Here is a 25,410-nt window from a genome sequence, read left to right as displayed (position 1 = left end):
CAGAGCAGAGAGGATTACGTTTCGGAATGGCTCTCCTTCTTTTACGAATCCATGATAAACCCATCATCGAAAGTTTCGCATGAACCGAACCGGATCTGCTGGACCGACATCCGATTCAGAACGCAACGTCCGTGCAGTTGCACCGGAATCGCACACATAATCGATTAACAAAATAGGTCAATCGATTCCCGTCCATTTCTCGGTCCTCTGTTTTCGCTCTTTGCTCGGACAAAGCACCTAGCAGCAAACTAGATGGTGAGTGGAATCAAGGGGAATTTTCCCGCGCTCGCTCCTCGCCACAGTCTGGACACCCACACCCGCCAGGTGGCCACACGTCCGGTCCGGTGCAGTTGCGCCATGATGGCCATTCCAGAACGAGTGCTGGGGCCCTCTATAGCAACGTGTGTATAGAACGAGAGTGCACATCATCAACGGCGTCGTCCTGGCCCTGGGGTTGGACCGAAAGCTATTATCCTTGCTTCAGTCTGAGGCTACCAGAAGAGGACAAATCGGCAAAAAAAAAACGCTCTCGAACGACCCCACCATAGAAGAAAGGGGAAATTGAAATTCATCCACTTAAAGTGTGACGACGACGCTCAACTGCAGCAGCCTTCCATCGAGAGGGGCTTGAATCTCTTCTGGTGCGATCTAAAATTGGAAAATAGCGGAGCTTTAGAATTTTCCTGCAGCAAAAATTGACCATCCCCACACCAAGCCAAACAACAGGCGCTTGACCTTTCTCCTGCATGAACTATCGGTCGGTGCTGACTAGCCGCCGGAATTGGCCATCAATCAGGGCTTGCTGCTCTGCAAAGTGCGATAATCGGCGCCGATCGGAAAGCCATTTATCGTGCTTAATTTCCCTTTCGTGTTGCTTTTTTGAGGGGGAAGCAGCATCACATCAGAGCCCGTTGGCGTTTGATTGTTTTGTCGGCTTAATTGGACGTCAATTGCGGAGACAAACCGACGAAATTCACGCTTTTGTTTGGTTTGAAATTTGTGCTAGATTTTTTTTTAATTTTGCGCGGTGAATCTCCAATGAGGAGTCGCAATTTTGGCGTTGAGGACAATTTTCATGAACCAATTTTGATAAAGAGCTGGTTAATTTTTTTGCAGGGGGGTGTGTTGAGAATTTATCTTTTTTTTTTATATCTTGCAGATTTCTCACAATATTTTACCTCAATTTAGATTGAAAAAGTTACATTATAGCAGAAAAGTGGTAAAATTACACACTTTTTCTGACATAAAAGATGTGACGAAGTTGACTTTATATCTGTCGGCCACCATTGCTAGTACCAACCACTAGTGTCTTCCTTTTAACTACAAGGACTTTCAATCACTAAACCTTCGGGTAATCGAACTTCGGATAATCGAGTCTGAACTGTCCCTATATTGTGAAAATCTCAACTTTCATAAATAACAATAATAATTAAACGAACATCGAAATTCTCCTCGGAAATTTGTACATCGGATTGGCAAATTTTCGGAAAATCAAAACACGATTTTTTTTAGATGACCTGTTTTGAGTAGTGCAGCTTAAATATGACCTCAAAAATAATGTAAATTCGTGTAACTCACACGAAATTGGAAAAAAATTACCTCGACCCCTTTCCGATTTTCTACAAACTTTGCTCTAAAGCGTAATCCAGGTCGAGGTCCATTTTTCGATATCTCGTGACGTTGGAGCGATACGACCCCTGAGCAATTCGCTGCCAAAACCGGAAATGGATTTTATTTGTATTTTTTTATTTGGGTCTTCTCTATGACCAAAGAAGCTATTTGGTGTCATTGGTTCACCCATACAAGTCTCCATACAATTTTGGTTGCTGTCCGTACAAAAATTTTACGTAAATATTCTAAAATCTGTAGCTTTTGAATGAATGTTCTGTTCAGTTTGGTGTCTTCGGCAAAGTTGTAGGTATTGTTGAGGACTGTTGAGAAAAAATAGGTACACGGATTTTTTTTTACGAAATTCTCAAAATACCTATTTTTTTTTTATTTTTGAGATTTTTTGATATGTTTTATGAGACAAAAACCCGCAACTTTTGTGCCATAGAGAAGTATGGTCAAAAAATCTGCCACCAGGTTATGATTTTTTGGAAAAATAGTGATTTTTGAAATAAATCGAAACTTCATGCAAAAAACTATTTGACTTAATTTTTTTTATTGTAAAATTGAATTTGCAATCGAAAAGACCCTTACAGATTTTTTGATAAAGAGCTCCGTTTTCAAGATATAGCCACCGAAAGTTTGATTTTAGCGAAATACTTGCCGTTTTTCGATTTTTTTAAATAGTGCCCATGAGTGACCATTTCCTACATTCTTTTTTTGAAAAGTTCAAAATTTTTGAACAAGACTTACACTTCAAAAGGGTTAAAAATCAATTTTACGCCATTTTGGATTGTCAGTTTTGATTTTTTTTTTTTAAATATTGTTTTCGAAAAGATCGGAAAAATTCACGAATGTTTCATATTTTTACCTTGAAAATCGGATCATTAGCTGCTGAGATATCGACATTGGAAAAGGTTGGGTTGTTTGGGTGAGACTTAGAAAACTTCAATTTACATGTTTCTTATCTCAGCAACCAATGTCTCTTGAAAAATTTCATAGAAAATTTTCTGAACCTTTAAAAAAAATTCCGGGATGGTCACTCATGGTCACTATTTAAAAAAATAAAAAAAAAAACGCTAAAATAAAGTTTCTTGAAAACGGAGCTTTTCATCAAAAAATATGTAAAAGTCTTTTCGATTGCGAATTCAATTTTACATTGAAAAATTAAGCCAAATTATTTTTAGTGTAAAGGAGAATGGGCAAATTTGGTCCAAGGATGTACACGAACGGGACCAACTTTTTTCGAAAGATCTCGCCGAGACATGAAAAAAAGTCTTCTGGACCAACTCTCCAAACCCCGGGGTTCAAAAGTTACAAGTTGTTGAAGTTTGAGCATTTTGGGTTAAAATGTACAAAAAATCGTATTTTTGCTATTTCTAAAATCATGCATAAAATCTCTGTTTCATTATGGATTTCGACTTTCTTGACTTCATTCGACGCGTATCAGCAAAAACTATGAGTTCTGATATGTCTTAGCATGATTGAAACATGATTTCTCTTGTTTTTATCCGTTTGATCCGTTTGTGCAAGAGGCATCCCATAGAAACAAGTCGAAACTTCAAGGTTTTGAAACCGGATCCGACCCAGACTGCTTCAGTGAGTATGGAAGGCTTCAGTGCAATGTTGTAACAACTTATTGGGATGGTCTGAGTCATCCGAGAACTCCTTGGAGTTAAGACCGGTGAGTCTACCGCCGTAACAAGCAAGATGTCGGCGGTTTTGACCACGGATCATACCCGCATGGCTTCAGTGAGTATGGTAGACTACTATGCTGATGTGTTGGAGTGTCCTGGGTTCTCCTAGGACTCCCTGGAGTTAAGATCTGTGGGTCTACTACCGTAACAAGCAAAATGTCGACCGGTTTTGACAACGGAACATACCCGCATAGCTTCAGTGAGTGTGGTAGACTACTTTGCTAATGTGTTAGGATGTCCTGGGTCATCCAAGGACTCCCCGGAGTTATGATCTGTAGGTCTACGGCTGTTACAAGGACTCCCTTGAATGGTCCAGAACATCTCAACCTAACAGCAATACAGTCTGCCATACTCACTGAATCTTTGCGGTTATGATGCGCGGCTAAAAATCATCGACCATTTTCTTGTTACAGTGACCCAAATATCTAAACTCCAGGGAGTCCTAGCAGTCTACCATACTGTCTGAAGCTATACGTGTATGTTCCGGGGTCAAAAATCGTCGACCTCTTGCTTGTTACGGCTGTAGCTCCACAGATCATAACTCCAGGGAGTCCTTGGATGACCCAAGACATCCTAACACATTAGCAAAGTAGTCTACCACACTCACTGAAGCTATGCGGGTATGTTCCGTTGTCAAAACCGGTCGACATTTTGCTTGTTACGGTAGTAGACCCACAGATCTTAACTCCAGGGAGTCCTAGGAGAACCCAGGACACTCCAACACATCAGCATAGTAGTCTACCATACTCACTGAAGCCATGCGGGTATGATCCGTGGTCAAAACCGCCGACATCTTGCTTGTTACGGCGGTAGACTCACCGGTCTTAACTCCAAGGAGTTCTCGGATGACTCAGACCATCCCAATAAGTTGTTACAACATTGCACTGACGCCTTCCATACTCACTGAAGCAGTCTGGGTCGGATCCGGTTTCAAAACCTTGAAGTTTCGACTTGTTTCTATGGGATGCCTCTTGCACAAACGGTTCAAACGGATAAAAACAAGAGAAATCATGTTTCAATCATGCTAGGGGAAATTCTCGTATGTTTGGCAGGTTAAGCTTTTGCTCCTAACTCCATCCAATTTGCTGATTTTCACTATTTAAACAACTAATTTTGCAAAACTTTTGATATAATCTTGCTTGCTCACTTCTTACTGAGCTATTTATCACTCGATTTCAGTTGAAAACGCTTTTAATTAGCTATAATTGAATGTCAAAGTTCTGACCTGCCAACATTAGAGGCACGCTGGTATTAGATGCTGTTCCCCTAAGACATATCAGAACTCATAGTTTTTGCTGATACGCGTCGAATGAAGTCAAGAAAATCGAAATCCATAATGAAACAGAGATTTTATGAATGATTTTAGAAATAGCAAAAATACGATTTTTTGTACATTTTAACCCAAAATGCTCAAACTTCAACAACTTGTAACTTTTGAACCCCGGGGTTTGGAGAGTTGGTCCAGAAGACTTTTTTTCATGTCTCGGCGAGATCTTTGAAAAAAGTTGGTCCCGTTCGTGTACATCCTTGGACCAGCTCCCATATAAATTTGCCCATTCTCCTTTCGATTTTTTTTTTCAAAAATCACTATTTTTCAAAAAATTATAGCTCGGCAGCAGATTTTTTTACCATACTTCTCAATGGCTCAAAAGTTGCGGGTTTTTATTTTTGTTTTTTTTTGTTTTTCAAAATATCCAAATATTGAAGAGATTTTTTTTGCCGAAAAAAAAACATTTTTTGCTGCTGTGCATTGGAATTTAACAAAAATTGAAAATATTTGTTATCAAGAAAATCCATCTCTAATTGGTTTCAGTTGGTTAGACTTCAATTTCCTTTAAAATTTTGAAGTTTTTTGAAAACATTAACTTTGAAAAATATGTGCAACGGCCTAAATGTTTTATTTTAAAATTACGTGTTTTTTTCCTAACTTTTGCAGGGTTTCATTTTAGAGTGCATCATTGTTGTATAAAGTTGTAGAGCAAACAAAACCTTTTTTATGTGTAAACATAAGTGGTTTTCATATATTCTCGACAAAATATTAGATGTTTACGAAAAAAATAATATTTTTTGAAAAAGTGATGATTTTTACCTTTTTTTTACTAAACTACGAAAACTTCATTTTATGCTTTTGAAAGATTTTTTGAAACTTTCAGCAATTCATTTTTTTTCTTAAAAAAATAGTTTTTTGATAAACGGCAGTATCTGGTTTGTTTCATCAAAAAAATCACCACCATCAAGCAGTGCACGACCCAACATGGTCAAACCATCACTTTTTCAACAAAACTTTTACGTAAACATCTTACACATGTTTAAAAAAAATGTATTTAAATATCTTCTCAACATCTTTGTAAAACAATGGTAAATTCTAAAATGTGAAAAAAATACCGATCTGGGTTATTTCAAATTCGAAAAATACATTAAATTTTCCATAAGGCTGGTACAAATATTTTTAAAAGTTTTGTCACCCCCAAAATATTTTTACAATAAACTTCAAAATTTCAAATTTCAAAAAAATATTTTTACAATAAACTTCAAAATTTCAATGAAAATTCAAGTGCAACCAACTGAAATCAAATTAAAATACATTCTCCTGCGTTTAAAATCATTTTTAGCATGTTTGGGTTTCTTAAAAAATCTTAAGATTTTTTGAAAATTTTCGATGCAAAATCTTTTTTCGATACAATTTTTGTTTTTGTCAGATCATAGATTTTGAAAACTAATGATTGCAAAACAACTGAACTAGTGTAAAATGCATTTTAAAACACTTTTTCATTTAAATGTGAAGACTATGGCTTGTTATTTAAATTATTATATTTTTATTTTTTGCCCCCTTGACCTCGGCCAGGGCCGAGGGACAAAAACTTTTTTAAATATTTGCATCGGCCTAAAATGTCTCCAAATTTTTTACAATTGAGAAACGGGAAATAGTATCAATTTTTAAACTATTTTACCTTTTTTGATGATTTTTTTTCGGAAATTTGAATGCGCCAAATCGGGCGTCCATTTTACATAAAAATTCCCTTTGAAACCAATTTTCCAAATCAGGCAGCAATTATTGATGGCCATACCGCCCTTCCATCATGAGATATCAAAAAATGTACCTCGGATTCGTGATCAGGGCCAAAATTACCATTTAAAGCAATCGTTCAAGGAAATCGAAGAGAGGTCGGGCCAACTTATGTGTGATTTGGTGGAGAACAGGCCCGTAGCCTGAAAAGAAGAAGAAAATTTCTTCTTCCAGCCCCCCGAACCGAAATTCTGGCTACACTCCTGGTGGAGAATGACCCAAACCTCAGAATAAAATTTTGATTTATCTTAGTGATAACTGGGATTTATTTCAAAGCAAGAAAAAACAGTTATTTTTGATACCGGTGAATTACAGTGGTGACCGCGGCAATAAACAAAAAAAATCTTCAACAGTTTACATCCCGACCCCCGGGGGCCAATATTTTCACAACACAAATTACACAGCGTAACAAAATATTTTTTTTATTTTTTGGCATCACGAAAAAAAATGCTCCTCTAGGGTTCGGCTTCCCGAACAAAATGCAACCTGGCGCATATTTTTATTGTTATCCTAACTCGAGATATTCAATGCAGAAGTTTTGCATATGAATCACCCCCCGTCGGAAAATATTTTTTATTTTGTTTTCTCTGTAACTTCTGATCAATTAGGTCTTTTTGGACGCTTCCGGTGTCATTCGACGGTAAATTGTTAGAAAAACTCAAGATTTGGTCCCATTGGCCGGTTCCGTAACCGGTTCCGGAGGAAATCCGGAATATTGGCCAAAACTGTGCAAAAACTTCAAAATTTTGAAGTTTTTTGCTCTTAATGCGAAGTGAACGCACTATAGCATAAAACAATCTATACAAACTAAAAAATGTTGGTCCCAGCATGTTTGAAGGTGTTTAATTGAAAAGGTGGCCATTGAGAACCGGTTCCGGTCAATCCGGATCCGGAAACTCCGGACAAAAATAAGCAATATTTTCACAATTCCAATGTGTCAGACAGATATAAATAAAAGTGTTGTTGAAGCATTCTTTGCTACTTCATATTCATATGACCACAAAAACATGGCCAAGTGGCCAACGGGAACCTGCTCTGAATGTTCCGGATCAGGGAACCTGTGGAAATTATATTTTTTTTATTAATTTTATGAAGCAGTTTTTATTAAGACATTTTCAATGTATCTGGAAAAATCTGAATTGATTCAAAATCAAAATCAGAAATGTGGCCAAGTGGCCAACGGTAACCCGTTCTGAATGTTCCGGATCATGGAACCAGTGGACACTTGACTTTTTTTTTTAATTTTAAAGGCAGTTTTTTATTAAGAAATTTTCAAGGTTTCTGGGAAAAATATGAATTAATCCGAAATCAGAATCAGAAATGTGGCCAAGTGGCCAACGGGAACCCGTTCTGAATATTCCGGATCAGGGAACCAGTGGTCACTTGAAATGTGCATTAATTTAAAATAGCATAATTTAATTAGGAAATTTTCTAGTTTTCTAGAAAAATCAGAATTAATTAAAATCAGAATCATAAATACGGCCAGGTAACCAACAGGAACCCGTTTTATATGTTCTGGATTAGGGAACCAGTGAACATTTGAAGTTTTTATCAAGTTTTCAAAAAACATATTTAGATTAATGAAATTTAAAAATTCCTGTAAAAATTAAGAACATATTCGATATCAGAATTAGAAATATTGCCAAGTGGCCTACGGGAACTCGTTCTGAATGTTTCGGATCATGTTACCAGAGGAAACTTGAATTTTTAATTAATTTTAAAAATGCATATTTTAATTAATGAAATTTTTAAATCCCTGGAAAAATCTGAATGTATTTAAAATAAGAAATAAAAATGTTGCCAAGTGGCCGACTGTTCCGGATCAGGGAGCCAGTGGTCACTTGGCATATTTTAATTAAGAAATTTTCTAGATTTCTAGAAAAATCTGAATTAATTTGAAATCAGAATTCAAAATGTTGTCAAGTGGCCAACGAGAACCTGTTCTGACAAGTCACAATTTTTATTATTTAAAAAAATATATTTATCTTACTGATTTTTTATTAATTTTTTTGAAAAAATCACAATTTATTTGAAAACAGCATTAGAAATGTTTCCAAGTGGCCAATGGAAACCCATTTTGAAAGTTCCGGATCAGGGAACCAGTAGTCACTTGAAATGTTTATTAATTAAAAAAAGCATATTTTAATTAGGAAATTTTCTAGTTTTCTAGAAATAGCAGAATTAATTCAAAATCAGAATCAGAAATGTGGCCAGGTGACAAACAGGAACCCGTTTTAATTGATCCGGATTAGGGAACAAGTGAATATTTGAAATTTTTATCAAGTTTTCAAAAACATATTATGATTAATGAATTTTTAAAATTCCTGTAAAAATTCAGAATTTATTTAAAATCAGAATTAAATATGTTGCTAAGTGGTCAACTGGAACCCGTTCAGACTGATCTGGATCAGGGAACCAGAAGACACTTGATTTTTTTTATTATTATTAATAAAGCATATTTCAATAAATGACATTCAATAATTCCACTTAAAATATTTAAAATTGTAAAATTCCTTTAAAAATTCAGAACATATTTGAAATCAGAATTAGGCAAGTGGCCGACGGAATCCGTTTTGAATGATTTGGATCAGGGAACCAGAGGACGCTTGAATTTTTTTTATTAACTTTAAAAAAGCATATTTTAATAAATGAAATTTTTAAATTCCTGAAAATTTTTGAATATATTTAAAATTAGACATAAAAATGTTGCCAAGTGGCCAACTGTTCCGGATCAGGGAACCAGTGTTCACTTGACTTTTTTTTATTTTATAAAGCATATTCTAATTATGAAATTTTCTAGATTTCTAGAAAAATCTAAATTTATTTGAAATCAGAATTGAAAATGTGGCCAACGAGAACCTGTTCTGACTAGTCACAATTTTTATTATTGAAATAAATATATTTATTTTACTGATTTTTTTAAATTTTGGAAAAAAACACAGTTAATTTGAAATCAGAATTAAAAATATTTCCAAGTGGCCAACGGGAACCCATTCTGAATGTTCCGGATCAGGGTACCAGTGGACATGCAGGGTTGTTACGGGAAAGTCGAAAGAAAATCCGCGCCAATTCCGCGCTGACCGAAACCTCAATCCGCGCGAAATTCACGCCATATAAAAAAATCGCGACAAACATTCAAGAAACATTATTTCCAAAGAAAAACTAATAAAGAAAGTATTTGATAAAAAATTTAACTCGTTTTATGTTTGAAGGAGTGATAGCAAAAATCATTTTAAAAATACCTAAAGAGTCGTCAAGAAAAGTGTCACCAAAAATTCTTTTGCGAATCAGAGGGACACTACAATAATTTTGACCAATATAAACGAAATAGAAAATTATAAACCAATATAAACAAAATTTAAAAATCTATTAAATGAAATTTAACTTCAAAATATGAGCTCAAAAAACAAAATCTAAAATTTGAATATAATTGAATTTTAGATTTAGAAATTCTAAAACTTCAAAATCTATGAATTTTAATACAGATTATATTCCATATTCCACACTTAATTTCGAATAATTCCGAAACAAATTGCATTTCCAATATTTGAAATATTTTCTTCCAAAAATTAAAGATTTTAGGAATTTAAGAATTTAAGAATTTAAGAATTTAAGAATTTAAGAATTTAAGAATTTAAGAATTTAAGAATTTAAGAATTTAAGAATTTAAGAATTTAAGAATTTAAGAATTTAAGAATTTAAGAATTTAAGAATTTAAGAATTTAAGAATTTAAGAATTTAAGAATTTAAGAATTTAAGAATTTAAGAATTTAAGAATTTAAGAATTTAAGAATTTAAGAATTTAAGAATTTAAGAATTTAAGAATTTAAGAATTTAAGAATTTAAGAATTTAAGAATTTAAGAATTTAAGAATTTAAGAATTTAAGAATTTAAGAATTTAAGAATTTAAGAATTTAAGAATTTAAGAATTTAAGAATTTAAGAATTTAAGAATTTAAGAATTTAAGAATTTAAGAATTTAAGAATTTAAGAATTTAAGAATTTAAGAATTTAAGAATTTAAGAATTTAAGAATTTAAGAATTTAAGAATTTAAGAATTTAAGAATTTAAGAATTAAGAATTTAAGAATTTAAGAATTTAAGAATTTAAGAATTTAAGAATTTAAGAATTTAAGAATTTAAGAATTTAAGAATTTAAGAATTTAAGAATTTAAGAATTTAAGAATTTAAGAATTTAAGAATTTAAGAATTTAAGAATTTAATAATTTAAGAATTTAAGAATTGAAGAATTTAAGAATTTAAGAATTTAAGAATTTAAGAATTTAAGAATTTAAGAATTTAAGAATTTAAGAATTTAAGAATTTAAGAATTTAAGAATTTAACAATTTAACAATTAAAGAATTGAAGAATTTAAGAATTTAAGAATTTAAGAATTTAAGAATTTAAGAATTTAAGAATTTAAGAATTTAAGAATTAAAGAATTTAAGAATTTAAGAATTTAAGAATTTAAGAATTTAAGAATTTAAGAATTTAAGAATTTAAGAATTTAAGAATTTAAGAATTTAAGAATTTAAGAATTTAAGAATTTAAGAATTTAAGAATTTAAGAATTTAAGAATTTAAGAATTTAAGAATTTAAGAATTTAAGAATTTAAGAATTTAAGAATTTAAGAATTTAAGAATTTAAGAATTTAAGAATTTAAGAATTTAAGAATTTAAGAATTTAAGAATTTAAGAATTTAAGAATTTAAGAATTTAAGAATTTAAGAATTTAAGAATTTAAGAATTTAAGAATTTAAGAATTTAAGAATTTAAGAATTTAAGAATTTAAGAATTTAAGAATTTAAGAATTTAAGAATTTAAGAATTTAAGAATTTAAGAATTTAAGAATTTAAGAATTAAAGAATTAAAGAATTAAAGAATTAAAGAATTAAAGAATTAAAGAATTAAAGAATTTAAGAATTTAAGAATTTAAGAATTTAAGAATTTAAGAATTTAAGAATTTAAGAATTTAAGAATTTAAGAATTTAAGAATTTAAGAATTTAAGAATTTAAGAATTTAAGAATTTAAGAATTTAAGAATTTAAGAATTTAAGAATTTAAGAATTTAAGAATTTAAGAATTTAAGAATTTAAGAATTTAAGAATTTAAGAATTTAAGAATTTAAGAATTTAAGAATTTAAGAATTTAAGAATTTAAGAATTTAAGAATTTAAGAATTTAAGAATTTAAGAATTTAAGAATTTAAGAATTTAAGAATTTAAGAATTTAAGAATTTAAGAATTTAAGAATTTAAGAATTTAAGAATTTAAGAATTTAAGAATTTAAGAATTTAAGAATTTAAGAATTTAAGAATTTAAGAATTTAAGAATTTAAGAATTTAAGAATTTAAGAATTTAAGAATTTAAGAATTTAAGAATTTAAGAATTTAAGAATTTAAGAATTTAAGAATTTAAGAATTTAAGAATTTAAGAATTTAAGAATTTAAGAATTTAAGAATTTAAGAATTTAAGAATTTAAGAATTTAAGAATTTAAGAATTTAAGAATTTAAGAATTTAAGAATTTAAGAATTTAAGAATTTAAGAATTTAAGAATTTAAGAATTTAAGAATTTAAGAATTTAAGAATTTAAGAATTTAAGAATTTAAGAATTTAAAATTTAAGAATTTAAGAATTTAAGAATTTAAGAATTTAAGAATTTAAGAATTTAAGAATTTAAGAATTTAAGAATTTAAGAATTTAAGAATTTAAGAATTTAAGAATTTAAGAATTTAAGAATTTAAGAATTTAAGAATTTAAGAATTTAAGAATTTAAGAATTTAAGAATTTAAGAATTTAAGAATTTAAGAATTTAACAATTTAAGAATTTAAGAATTTTAAAATCTAAGAATTTAAGAATTTAAGAATTTAAGAATTTAAGAATTTAAGAATTTAAGAATTTAAGAATTTAAGAATTTAAGAATTTAAGAATTTAAGAATTTAAGAATTTAAGAATTTAAGAATTTAAGAATTTAAGAATTTAAGAATTTAAGAATTTAAGAATTTAAGAATTTAAGAATTTAAGAATTTAAGAATTTAAGAATTTAACAATTTAACAATTTAAGAATTTTAAAATCTAAGAATTTATTTTTTTTGCGATTTTTGAGATTTTTGTTTTTTTTGTTTGCAAAATTGTTTTAAATTTTATATTTTTTAGTTTTCAAATAGTGATTTTTTTTTCAATTTTGATTTTTTTTTAATTTGAATTTTTCTATAAATTTTGAATTTTTGATTTTTAAGTTTTTTGGAGATTTTTAAAATTCTGAATTTAGATATAATCCAATTTTAATTACAATTTTAGAAATTCGAAAAAAAATTAATCTGAATTTAAAAAAAATTGTTTAGAAAAACTATTAAAATATTAAAAAAAGTTTCGAATTGATGAAATTTGAATTTTGAATAATGGAGCATTAATTTTTGAATGTTCTGATCTTTTTATTTTTCGCCAAAAAATGATTAAATTTAGAAAAAAACATTACTCAAAACTCATAAGAAATTACATATTCAGAGGCGGACATATTAAAAAATGAGTTAAGTGTAGTACTAATTTTATTTGAGAATTTAAAAAATAATCTCTACATAATCTTCATCTTAATTTTTCGACGGTTCGTATTAAGAAAATACAAACATTTTCAGAAAAAGAAAAAACTATTAATGAGAAATTTACATTGCAATCAATGGAAAAAACAAATTCTCGTAATTCTTGATAATATTTTTCTTAATAACTTAAAAGTAATTCTATATATTAAATTAATAAACATTGGAACAGGATCTCGTTGGCTACTTGGCAACATTTTTAATTCTGATTTCGAATATGTTCTGAATTTTAACAGGAATTTTACAATTTCATTAATCAAAATATGTTTTTTGAAAACTTGATAGTAATTTCAGATGTTCACTGGTTCCCGAATCCAGAAGATTCAAAACGGGTTCCTGTTGGTCACCTGGCCACATTTCTGATTCTGATTTCAAATAAATTGTGATTTTTTTTCCAAAATTAATAAAAAAATCAGTATTTTTTTAATTAATATAAATTGTGACCTGTCAGAACAGGTTCTCGTTGGCCACTTGACATTATTTATATTTCTAATTTTAAATAAATTCAGATTTTCCAGCAATTTAAAAAATTAAAATATGCTTTATTAAAATTAATAAAAAAAAATGTTCTGGGACTGGTTCCCTAATCCAGAACATTTCATACGGATTTTTGTTGGTCACCTGGCCACATTTCTGATTCTAATTTTGAATTAATTCTGCTATTTCTAGAAAACTAGAAAATTTCCTAATTAAAATATGCTTTTTTTAAAATCAATAAACATTTCAAGTGACACTTGGAAAACATTTCTAATTCTGTTTTCAAATAAATTGTGATTTTTTCCAAAAAAATAAATAAAAAAAAACAGTAAAATAAATATATTTTTTTTAAATAATAAAAATTATGACAAGTCAGAACAGGTTCTCGTTGGCCACTTGACAACATTTTCAATTCTGATTTCAAATAAATTTAGATTTTCCAAGAAATCTAGAAAATTTCATAATTGAAATATACTTTATAAAATAAACAAATAAAAAGTCAATTGAACACTGGTTCCCTGAACCGGAACAGTTGGCCACTTGGCAACATTTTGATTTCTAATTTTAAATATATTCTAATTTTTACAGGAATTTTAAAATTTCATTAATCAAAATATGTTTTTGAAAACTTGATAAAAATTTCAAATGTTTACTGGTTCCCTAATCCGGATTATTTAACCCGAGCATGGGTAAATAACAAGGGAAATGCGTAATAATACCTTTCTCTGGTATCAATACCAAATTTTGGTATTCCTGGACCCTTTAAAATTTGTCTTAAGGATTATGCAAGAGCAAAATGTGGTATCATACCAATTTAAGGTATTGTTTTGATATTGCAAAATTGCAGAATTTGTCAACGGTTGAACACCACATTTTGGTATTCTTTTGGTATTACAGTATTTTATCAGATTCCTCTGCAACTATGGGAAAATTTTGACCAATTTTGACAAAATAATTAATTTTGCGCAAAAATTATGTCTCAAAGCGAATGCTTCCATTCAAAACCGGAAATTTCAAACTTTATTTTAAACATTTTTGATATACCTCCTATAGAAATGACTTGAAATTGTGGAAAATTTTCTAAGTCAGGATGGCACATTTTGGTATTATTTTGGTATTTAAGTGTTTTATCAAATTCCTCTGAAACTATGGGAAAATTTTGACCAATTTTGACAAAATAATTAATTTTGCGCTAAAATCATGTCTCAAAGCGAATGCTTTCATTCAAAACCGGAAATTTCAAACTTGATTTTAAACATTTTTGATATACCTCCTATAGAAATGACTTGAAATTGTGGAAAATTTTCTAAGTCAGGATGGCACATTTTGGTATTATTTAAATATTGAAAGGTTTCATCAATTTTCTCTGAAACTATGGGAAATTTGTTAAAAAAAATTTACGAGTTAATTAATTTTGCGCTAAAATGACTTGAAACCCAAAAATGTTAAAGATGATTTTAAAAATTAGTGTGATAAACCCACTAATATTTTTTTCAAAAACGTTGAAATATCTCTAAGTCGGGATAACCAAATACTTTGAAAAACGAGTCAATCGACAAATTAATGAATTTTGGTGAATTTCAATTCAGTTTCATTTTAATAATACTTATTTTTCAATCTTGTTATTTTTCAGAAGCTTCAAGAACTTCAAGCACAAGCCGTTCACCAATGACAAATGCATTCGGTGTGGTGAAGAATATCACTAATAACAACATGGAATCATCAGGTGAGTAGATTTGGCTGTTGCATATGAATAATTTCCGTTTTTTCACTAACTGCAACTGCTGCACTAAAAATGGTATGAAAATACCAAATTTTGGTATTACTTGTTCAAATACCAGCGACCATAATGTGCTCTTGGTTGCCCAGTAATAGATGGTAAAATACCATGAAATCATACCAAAATCTTGTATGTGGAAGGGCACAACAATACCAAACCATGTTATTCCAAGGGTAAAATAATACCTCAAAATAGAACCATTTCAATACCAAGTTGAGGTCTTCTGGATTTTTGAACATTGCTTGAATACCAAAACTTGGTATTACCATGGTTTTATTTTTAGGTATTCCCGCGCCCTTGGAAAATCATATTTTGGTATTTCTGTGGTCTTTCACATACATGATTTTGGTATGATTTCATGGTATTTTACCATCTATTACTGGGCAACCAAGGGCACATTTTGGTCGCTGTTATTTGCCCAAGTAATACCAAAATTTGGTATTCCCGTGTTATTTACCCCTGCTCGGGAAAGTGGGTTCCTGGCCACATTTCTGATTCTGATTTTGAATAAATTCAGATTTTTTCTAGAAAACTAGAAAATTTCCTTATTAAAATATGCTTTTTTCAATTAATAAACATTTCAAGTAACCACTGGTTCCCTGAACCGGAACATTCAGAATGGGTTTCCGTTGGCCACTTGGCAATATTTCAAAATCTGATTTTAAATAAACTGTGATTTTTTCCAAAACTTTAAAAAAATCAGTAAAATAAATATATATTTTTTAAATTAATAAAAATTTTGACCAGTCAGAACAGGTTCTCGTTGGCCACTTGGCAACATTTTTAATTATGATTTAAAATGATTTTTCTAGAAATCTAGAAATATTCTTAATTAAAAAATGTTTTTTTTTAATTAATAAACTTTTTATGTGATTTCTGGTTCCCTGATCCGGATCAGTCAGAACAGGTTCTCGTTGGCCACTTGACAACATTTTGAATTCTGATTTCAAATAAATTCAGATTTTTCTAGAAATCTAGAAAATTTCTTAATTAAAATATGCCAAGTGACCACTGGCTCCCTGATCCGGAACAGTCGGCCACTTGGCAACATTTTTATTTCTTATTTTAAATACATTCAGATTTTTCCAGGGATTTAAAAATTTCATTAATTAAAATATGCATTTTTAAAATTAATTAAAAATTCAAGTTTCCTCTGGTAACATGATCCGAAACATTCAGAACGAGTTCCCGTAGGCCACTTGGCAATATTTCTAATTCTGATATCGAATATGTTCTTAATTTTTACAGGAATTTTTAAATTTCATTAATCTAAATATGTTTTTTGAAAACTTGATAAAAACTTCAAATGTTCACTGGTTCCCTAATCCAGAACATATAAAACGGGTTCCTGTTGGTTACCTGGCCGTATTTATGATTCTGATTTTAATTAATTCTGATTTTTCTAGAAAACTAGAAAATTTCCTAATTAAATTATGCTATTTTAAATTAATGCACATTTCAAGTGACCACTGGTTCCCTGATCCGGAATATTCAGAACGGGTTCCCGTTGGCCACTTGGCCACATTTCTGATTCTGATTTCGGATTAATTCATATTTTTCCAGAAACCTTGAAAATTTCTTAATAAAAACTGCCTTTAAAATTAAAAAAAGTCAAGTGTCCACTGGTTCCATGATCCGGAACATTCAGAACGGGTTACCGTTGGCCACTTGGCCACATTTCTGATTTTGATTTTGAATCAATTCAGATTTTTCCAGATACATTGAAAATGTCTTAATAAAAACTGCTTCATAAAATTAATAAAAAAATATAATTTCCACAGGTTCCCTGATCCGGAACATTCAGAGCAGGTTCCCGTTGGCCACTTGGCCATGTTTTTGTGGTCATATGAATATGAAGTAGCAAAGAATGCTTCAACAACACTTTTATTTATATCTGTCTGACACATTGGAATTGTGAAAATATTGCTTATTTTTTTCCGGAGTTTCCGGATCCGGATTGACCGGAACCGGTTCTCAATGGCCACCTTTTCAATTAAACACCTTCAAACATGCTGGGACCAACATTTTTTAGTTTGTATAGATTGTTTTATGCTATAGTGCGTTCACTTCGCATTAAGAGCAAAAACTTAAAAATTTTGAAGTTTTTGCACAGTTTTGGCCAATATTCCGGATTTCCTCCGAAACCGGTTACGGGAACCGGCCAATGGGACCAAATCTTGAGTTTTTCTAACAATTTACCGTCGAATGACACCGGAAGCGTCCAAAAAGACCTAATTGATCAGAAGTTACAGAGAAAACAAAATAAAAAATATTTTCCGACGGGGGTGATTCATATGCAAAACTTCTGCATTGAATATCTCGAGTTAGGATAACAATAAAAATATGCGCCAGGTTGCATTTTGTTCGGGAAGCCGAACCCTAGAGGAGCATTTTTTTTCGTGATGCCAAAAAATAAAAAAAATATTTTGTTACGCTGTGTTATGAATGCTTTGGCAAGAGTTAGCAAAATAAAAACAAACCCCTCTACGCCGGCGAGGGTCGTCTCAACATCAGCAACGTGTGCTGCGAACGCGTGTGAGTGATCGAATCAAGAGTTCCAAAATACGGTCCCACTCCACGGTGGGTGGGTCACAAATACTGCGTACTGCTTTTGGAGCGCAACTCAACGATTTGATGTCGTTAGAGCAGCAGTGACCGTATTGTTTTTTTGACATAGCTTTATTTAACGCTTTCAAAACGATTCGCGGTCAACACCGCAATTGAAATCGTTCAGCCATGAGTTGATATCTTCATCGCGATTTGATTTGCGCCACTCCCTCATCGTCACATGATGATGCAATTGATTGAAAATCGGTGCCCAGCACACCTGTCCTATCAAAATAGCTAGTACGTGACGCCAAGCAATCTCATTCAGGTCAATACTGCCTATTATCAGCTTGATCACAGTTTGGTTGTTGATTAGGATGCTCTTCGTACGCAAACACACAACCACACAAATCGGATATTTAATTAGCACGAAGCACCAATCACGACTAACCGACTGAACGAAGTCACAGGCCGCCAGATTCCAGCGCGCGCGGGCAAATTTGCAAACCCGTTCGCGAAGGCGTCACGCGTCAAACTAGTTAGTGCTGCTCGGCTGCTTAACTTTTGCTTAGTTCCGATCGTCGTGTTGTTGTTAGGCTAGCTGGGTGGTGAGCTCACTTTTTGGCCTCACGAATACTTTTATAGCGGAGTAGAACAACAAACACGCGGCAGTCAAATAAGGTGTAGAGTCGGTAGAGGTCAGACGGTTGCGTTTTAGTTTGCACTAATCAGCTGCTTAAGCGCTTCCAGCTGGGCTCGACTTCCTGCGTTTCAAACTTCCGTCAATTTTCGTTTCTTTGAACAAGTCATGTTCCAGCTCGACCCAACAGCGCCGATGGCACGCGGACAGCATTCGAATGTCGTCTCTCGCTCTTTCAATCGAAATCGAACCAAATAAATAAACAATTGAACGGGAGGAGCAGAGAGAGAGTGCAATTGCAATTGTGTCGACCAACCAACGTCAACGACGGCATCAATTACTTGATTGGGTTGTTTGCCATCTTGGAGAACGGGGCCAAACGATTGTGTCACCCTGGGGCTGGCGGGAACTTACCTAAAAAGACACACGAGAATGAAGAATAAATTAGAAAATTGCACTTTACAGTTTATTCAGTTTTGAGTGAGTCTGATTGAGCTAAAGTGCAGCACAAAAATAAGAAGAGTTGTTGCGCTCTGAACTCAATCATGTTCAAGTGAAGGGAATAACAAAGTATGACTGAAAAAGCTCTGACATCATTTGACAGAAACTATATCGTATACGATTTCATGCAACACTGAAAATTCTCATCAAAAAGACCAACTTCACTCAAGTGACCGCACCTGAGTCAGCACTTTCCGCAGCACACACACACCTTAAAACCCAAATGTCATAGCGCCAAAAGTGTGGCAAGCAAACTAGTTGGTTCAAAATTCGCCACTCCAAAATATATACATTTTTCCATATTTGTTTATTTATTTTTGTCCCGTTCGTTTTCGAAACCGGTCAAAACAAGAAAATGCCGAGGAAAAAAAGGTCGAAAAGATCAAGCTGTTAATATCGCCACGTTTAACCGTTGCGAACGAGATTCTTAGAACACCTTTCTACCGTGCGGCTTGTTTGTTTTGATTAAAAATATTCATTCTTGGGAAATGCTCTGGATCGACAGCCTGAATTTGGGAGGCAAATAAACCGAAAATTCCTGTTAAAACTCAAGTGCAATGAAAGTGAAAAAAAAAACCGTCTGTCACTTGTTTCGACGCTTTCATTTCATTAGAAAGGCAAAATGTGACCCACACCAGTTGGGCCAAGGTTGCTCGAGGTTCAGCGTGCTGACGACGTTGCTGAATTTTAAACTGGACGCAAGCTGGACGTTGATGGCAATGGGTTGCGTAAGATACCTTTTAACTACAAATGTTGGTGTTTATTTTATTAATGTGACTTTAACCTAGAGAGTCGTTCGTCACATTTTAACTACAATTGAGTTGTTTGAAATTGAAATCATCTTGAGTTGCACTTAATTCGATTTGAATAATTAATTCCAGCCCAAAACAGGAATTTTTAGGTACTTTTTCTCGACCCTCTCCAATATCAATGAAACTTTGTAGACATGTTATCCCATGCTTATATAAGCCATTTTTGTGTAGATGGAGCCAGTTTCACTCGATAATGGCATTTGAGAAGGGCGTAAGCGTTTTAAATATTTTTGTAATTCGGAATTTAAATATTTCTTTATCTCGAAGCCAATGCATCGTATCAAAAAGTGGTCAAAGGCAAACTTGTAGGAAATACACTGAGAGAAAAAAACACGCCACTGCTATGAGATTTTTAAGTTTAAAAGCCAATTTTGAAGGTGAGCCCACGATTTTTTTATTCGTTCAATTTCTTTGTGAAAATAGCCTGATATGTAACAAAAAGACTCACGGAAAATGCAGGATGGAGCAACTCACCTAAAAAAATACAAAAATCATTTACTGAAACTGAGTGCTCTAAACGTCAACATTTTCAAAAACCGAATACGGGAATCGATTCCCCAGACAATTTTACATAAAAGTCTCCATACTGACCACCTCCTTGTGAAGTTACAGCGGTTTTAAAAATAAAATGTCGAAAAAAATCGGGAGGACAATTACAAGCCACGGTGTCAAATTTTGTATGAAAAAAGTATATTAAAATGCATGATACAGACATGCCTCGGTTTTGCACTGCCCCGGTTTTGATTCGTTCAGCTGCCTCAGTTAAGCACGGTCCAGTTAACTGAAGCACAGAGCTTATGGGATTTTGGCTATATGGGAGACATTGGCTTTAATCGTATGAAAAATCATGCAAACATCAAAAAATTCTAGTGTTTTGGAATCGGGTTGATGTCAACTATCGTTTAAAATTATAATTTTATGAAAATTCGTTTCGTTTCGTTTTCGTTTTACGGAGCAAGGTGGGGGACGCGGCCTCAAGTCAGTCCAAGTCCGGTTTCTTGTGGAAAAAAGGGTAGTGGCCGAACTAGTATTGCATACCAAATGAACACCACCGGAAGATATAGGGGATCGGGAGGGGGAAGGTGAAAGAAAATTAGTGTAGGTGTGAGTAGTAAGAACTTGGATGACATTTTTTTTTGGGAGGGTGGTCCAGCCGCACATCGTTGATGTTGAAACCTCTAAACTGGGCCCTCGTCCTGTCACGTCTGTCAGTAGTCTTGTCGTATATTACAACTAGAATCAGATCTGCCAATGAATTAGTACACTTCGACCAAATAAACACTGACGCTGTATGGATCTGACTCTAGAATAAATGCACAGTTGTGTGTTATTCATAAGTCCAACTTATTCAACTATTCATTTAAGTCCAACTATTCATTTGCTAACTACTTTGGATTAAAAATCTAAACTTTAATCTAAAATCCTCTAAACTTAATATTCAAAACTAAACATTCCTTTAACTGTTTTAGTACTACTTTTATCAAAAACAATAAAAATGTATGAACTGATAGAATCGCGATTTGAAAAAGAAATGACCATTTACGTCAAAAGATCCGTAGTTCCTCGATTCGCAACAATGGTCGATACAACCATAATCCGAAAACCGTTAGTTCAACAGATCAACGAATTTTGTCCGATATCATTACATTAGTGATTGATCGAGACTCTATGGACAATTTGACATAAAAGAATGCCTAGTATTCTACATCAATCAAAGTTTATTGACAGTATTACTATAACTTAACAATTGCAACTAACTTAAACTAAATCGAAACTTCGTGCTCAATCGCTGCCCCCAATGTTCATTAAAAACCCCGTTCGCACGAGCTTCCCAAAATCAGCGCTATAGGTTTCAACTGTCGAGACTGTTAAACCCCACAGAACTGACTCCAAGGAACCCTAGCGAACAGTATCTTTTTTCTCCTAATTTCTAAGGAACGTAAAACTCATTAGGAAGAATAAACCCTACAAATCTTCTCTAAATAATAATAAAAATAAAACTGAAGCTCATGGTCAAAATAAGTGTGCCTTAACCTAAATGCACTTTTAAATTTCTAAATGGTCTAGCTTAATTCCGCTTAACACCTAACATTTCTAAATTGTCTGTTGAACAAGCAAAAGGCTTAGGTAACAACAGAAAGTATTTTTCAAAAACCAAACAGATATATTGTATGTACATAATATTGTAATGTTGAAAATAATTATCCTAAATACTCTAATCATTGATTTCAAAATTGTATGGCAAACAGTAATTTAGACCCTACAATGCCTAGAAGAGGCCTCGATTTCTGTTGTGAGTAGACGCTGGTTTCAGAGTTCATTTTTCAATTTAAAAGGGGTGGGAGACGACTAATTTTCTTCATGAACTCCTAATCGACCCTGGGATCACCTCTTGTGTTTGTCCACTGATCGCTCCTAGCTAGGTGTTAGAGTGCGGTGCCTGTGTGGACGCTCAGTCCTGTTTTTTCGTGTTATTTTCCGTCTCTTTTGTGTCGCTGTTCGAGTGCATGGGGTGATTGGTCATTATAATTAAATAATGGCATCAGTAGTGCGGTGCCTGTGTGGACGCTCAGTCCTGTTTTTTCGTGTTATTTTCCGTCTCTTTTGTGTCGTTGTTCGAGTGCATGGGGTGATTGGTCATTATAATTAAATAATGGCATCAGTAGTGCGGTGCCTGTGTGGACGCTCAGTCCTGTTTTTTCGTGTTATTTTCCGTCTCTTTTATGTCGCTGTTCGAGTGCATGGGGTGATTGGTCATTATAATTAAATAATGGCATCAGTAGTGCGGTGCCTGTGTGGACGCTCAGTCCTGTTTTTTCGTGTTATTTTCCGTCTCTTTTATGTCGCTGTTCGAGTGCATGGGGTGATTGGTCATTATAATTAAATAATGGCATCAGTAGTGCAGTGCCTGTGTGGACGCTCAGTCCTGTTTTTTCGTGTTATTTTCCGTCTCTTTTATGTCGCTATTTGTGTACATGGGGTGATTGGATTTCTTCTGATTCGTGTTGTTTTCATCTCTTTTGTGTCGTTGTTTGTGTGCATGGGGTGATTGGTCTTCTTCTTCTTCTTCTTCTTTTTTCTTTATTTTTAGTTCGCGCGTTCGTTGGCCAATGAGTTTATTTTTGTTCTCTTTACATAGTTTTCGATAGAAACGATCTGAATTCTTTTTTCGAGACAAGCAAGTCGTATTGCTGGATTAAGTCCTTTCTATATCATCGATGATCGGAAGGCACGCCGACGAATATGTTTTAAGGCTTATGATATAAAATCATTTTAATGAATAAAGCCCTTCTTACATCACCGTTGATCGGAAGGCACGCCGACGAAGATTTTCTGGAGGATCGCGGTCGAATTAATACTATATTTAAAATTCTAGATAGCTATCTTTCGGATTCGATTGTGAGTAGCGAGACTTCGCGGTTACTATGCAACGTATTTTTTGGAGCCTTTTTATATTTTAAATTTATAAGTCCTTCTTTTATCATTGTTGATAGGAAGGCACGCCGCCGGTTAAGTTCGTTTAAGTTATTGTTTTAATTTCATTACAATCGGTTACGTGGTGTCCTGTTTTCTTTTCGTTTATATTCGTTGATCGTAATAATTTATTCCAACTGGCAGCTTTAGTATTAACTCATCTACTATTTTTGACATTTGCTCGCGTTATCTTAATTGTACCAACAGTAAAAATATACTGATAAGTCCAGCCCATAGCACTGCCGCTCGGTTGGCACGCGTTCGATGAAAACAAACTTTTCAAATAATCAATTATTTATCTTTCCGCAGCCGGCTGCCTAAGATTTAAAATTTCAACCGATAAACAAAATGCTCATGGTCACATCACTGCCACTCGTGAATCCTGACCTCATACCCATCTACTAACCCCTCAAAACTCATGTGATACTTTGTCGGAGAAGCAGTCGATTGGGCGGTCTCTATCACTCAAGTATCGGACTAACATTCCCATCCACTTCCCCGTGACCCTACCACTGGTCGTGGCCGGCGCCGGTATTGATCAGCATGATAGGGGCCTTTGAGAAGTTGCGAAGCGAGGAAAGATAGCACCCACTTATCTTCCACGGCTCGTGGATGTAACTTCTGAAGGTCCTGGTCAATAACGGAGTAGCAACTGCGGGTGGGCACCTATGCTTATGCTTATGCTTATGATCGCTCCTAGCTAGGTGTTACCTAGACACAGTGTTAGAGGCCCGCTTCGCATGGCAAAAATGTTGGCTGGGGGGAGGGTGATATTATCCAGTGAATTTTATTTTTAAGCCAACATTGCTAACGGCGTTGAGATCTCTACTCATGCCCAGGGAATTATAATTTTATGAAAATTTTCACAAAAATACGTATTTTCCTGTATTTTGAAAATGCAATGTTTCTCGAAAAAATACTCAAAAATTTTGTTATTGCAATAAGGGTATCAAATGATTGGATTTTTTGTCGTACATTTTGAATGTAAAATCATTTTTTTTAAAGCACTAAAATTTTTCACAAAACTACGTATTTTTGAAAAAATACTCAAAATTTCAGTTTTTACAATATGGGTATCAAATGATCGGGATTTTTTCATACATTTCGAGTGTAATAACAACATATTTTGAAAACACTCACAATTTTCACAAAACTACGTATTTTCGAAAAAAAAAACACTCAAGATTTCAGTTTCACAATATGGGTATCAAACGATCAGGATTTTTTCATACATTTCGATAGTAATAACAACATTTTATGAAAATACTCAAAAAATTATTAACCTACGTATTTTCGAAAAAATACTCAAAGTTTCAGTTTTTACAATATGGGTATCAAACGATCGGGATATTTTCATACATTTCGAATGTAATAACAACAGTTTTTGGAAATACTCAAAATTTTTACATTACTTATTACAAATGTATGTAAAATCCCGATCGTTTGATACCCATATTCTAATAACTGTCGAAATGTATGAAAAAATACCGAACGTTTGATACCCACATTGTAAAAATGAAAATTTTGAGTTTTTTTTCGAAAATACGTAGTTTTGTGAAAATTTTGACTATTTTCAAAAAATGTTGTTCAAAAATCAAACCATCCACATTAACGACCCCCGGGTCTTTTGTGGTCTCTATTGCAAGTTACTGCTCGAACCTAGGAGTCCGAAGGCTTGAATGGGGAGAGCACCCAAACCTCTTTTTACTCCAAGGAACCTTCCACCCCAGTGTTTGAACTGACGACCTTTGGATTGCGAGTCCAACTGCCGCCAGCGATCCCACCGGAGTAGGCTTGGTTTGGTGTGTTGTTTGTACTTATGGCATGGAGACAACTCCTACACCTGGAATGACTTAACGGCCTAACAACCAAGACCGGGACCGACATTTTACTTCCTCATCCGATGGAAGGTTGCAGCAGATGGGAATCGAACCCAGAATCATCTGCTTACAAAGCGGACAGCGTAACCATTCGGCCACGCACTGCCACAAAAAAAATGTTGTTATTACAATTGAAATGTATGAAAAAATCCCGATCGTTTTATACCCACATTGTAAAAACGGAATTTTTGAGTATTTTTTTCGAAAATACGTAGTTTTGTAAAAATACGTAGTTTTGTGAAAATTTTGAGTGTTTTCAAATAATAAATTTGACATTCGAAATGTATGAAAAAACTAATCATTTGATACCCATATTGCATAACCATAATTATTA

At 32.9% G+C, this 25,410-nt stretch overlaps 1 protein-coding gene across 3 annotated transcripts in view; it reads right to left on the bottom strand.

Annotated features, from left to right (window-relative positions):
• Positions 1 to 25,410, bottom strand: part of LOC6039267 (lysophospholipid acyltransferase 1) — a 110,522-nt gene that overhangs the window by 72,020 nt on the left and 13,092 nt on the right. The window contains exon 1 of one of the 3 annotated variants that reach the window (XM_038259197.1): positions 18,221 to 18,365. The exons of the other annotated variants lie outside the window; for them this stretch is intronic. The gene's annotated coding sequence lies outside the window, so the exon portion shown is untranslated. Of the gene's footprint in view, positions 1 to 18,220; positions 18,366 to 25,410 lie in introns of those variants that run through there. 3 annotated transcript variants of the gene reach the window in all.

This window comes from Culex quinquefasciatus, chromosome 3, assembly GCF_015732765.1.
Source record: "Culex quinquefasciatus strain JHB chromosome 3, VPISU_Cqui_1.0_pri_paternal, whole genome shotgun sequence".
NCBI lineage: Eukaryota > Metazoa > Arthropoda > Insecta > Diptera > Culicidae > Culex > Culex quinquefasciatus.
This window is presented reverse-complemented; position numbering and strand designations above follow the sequence as displayed.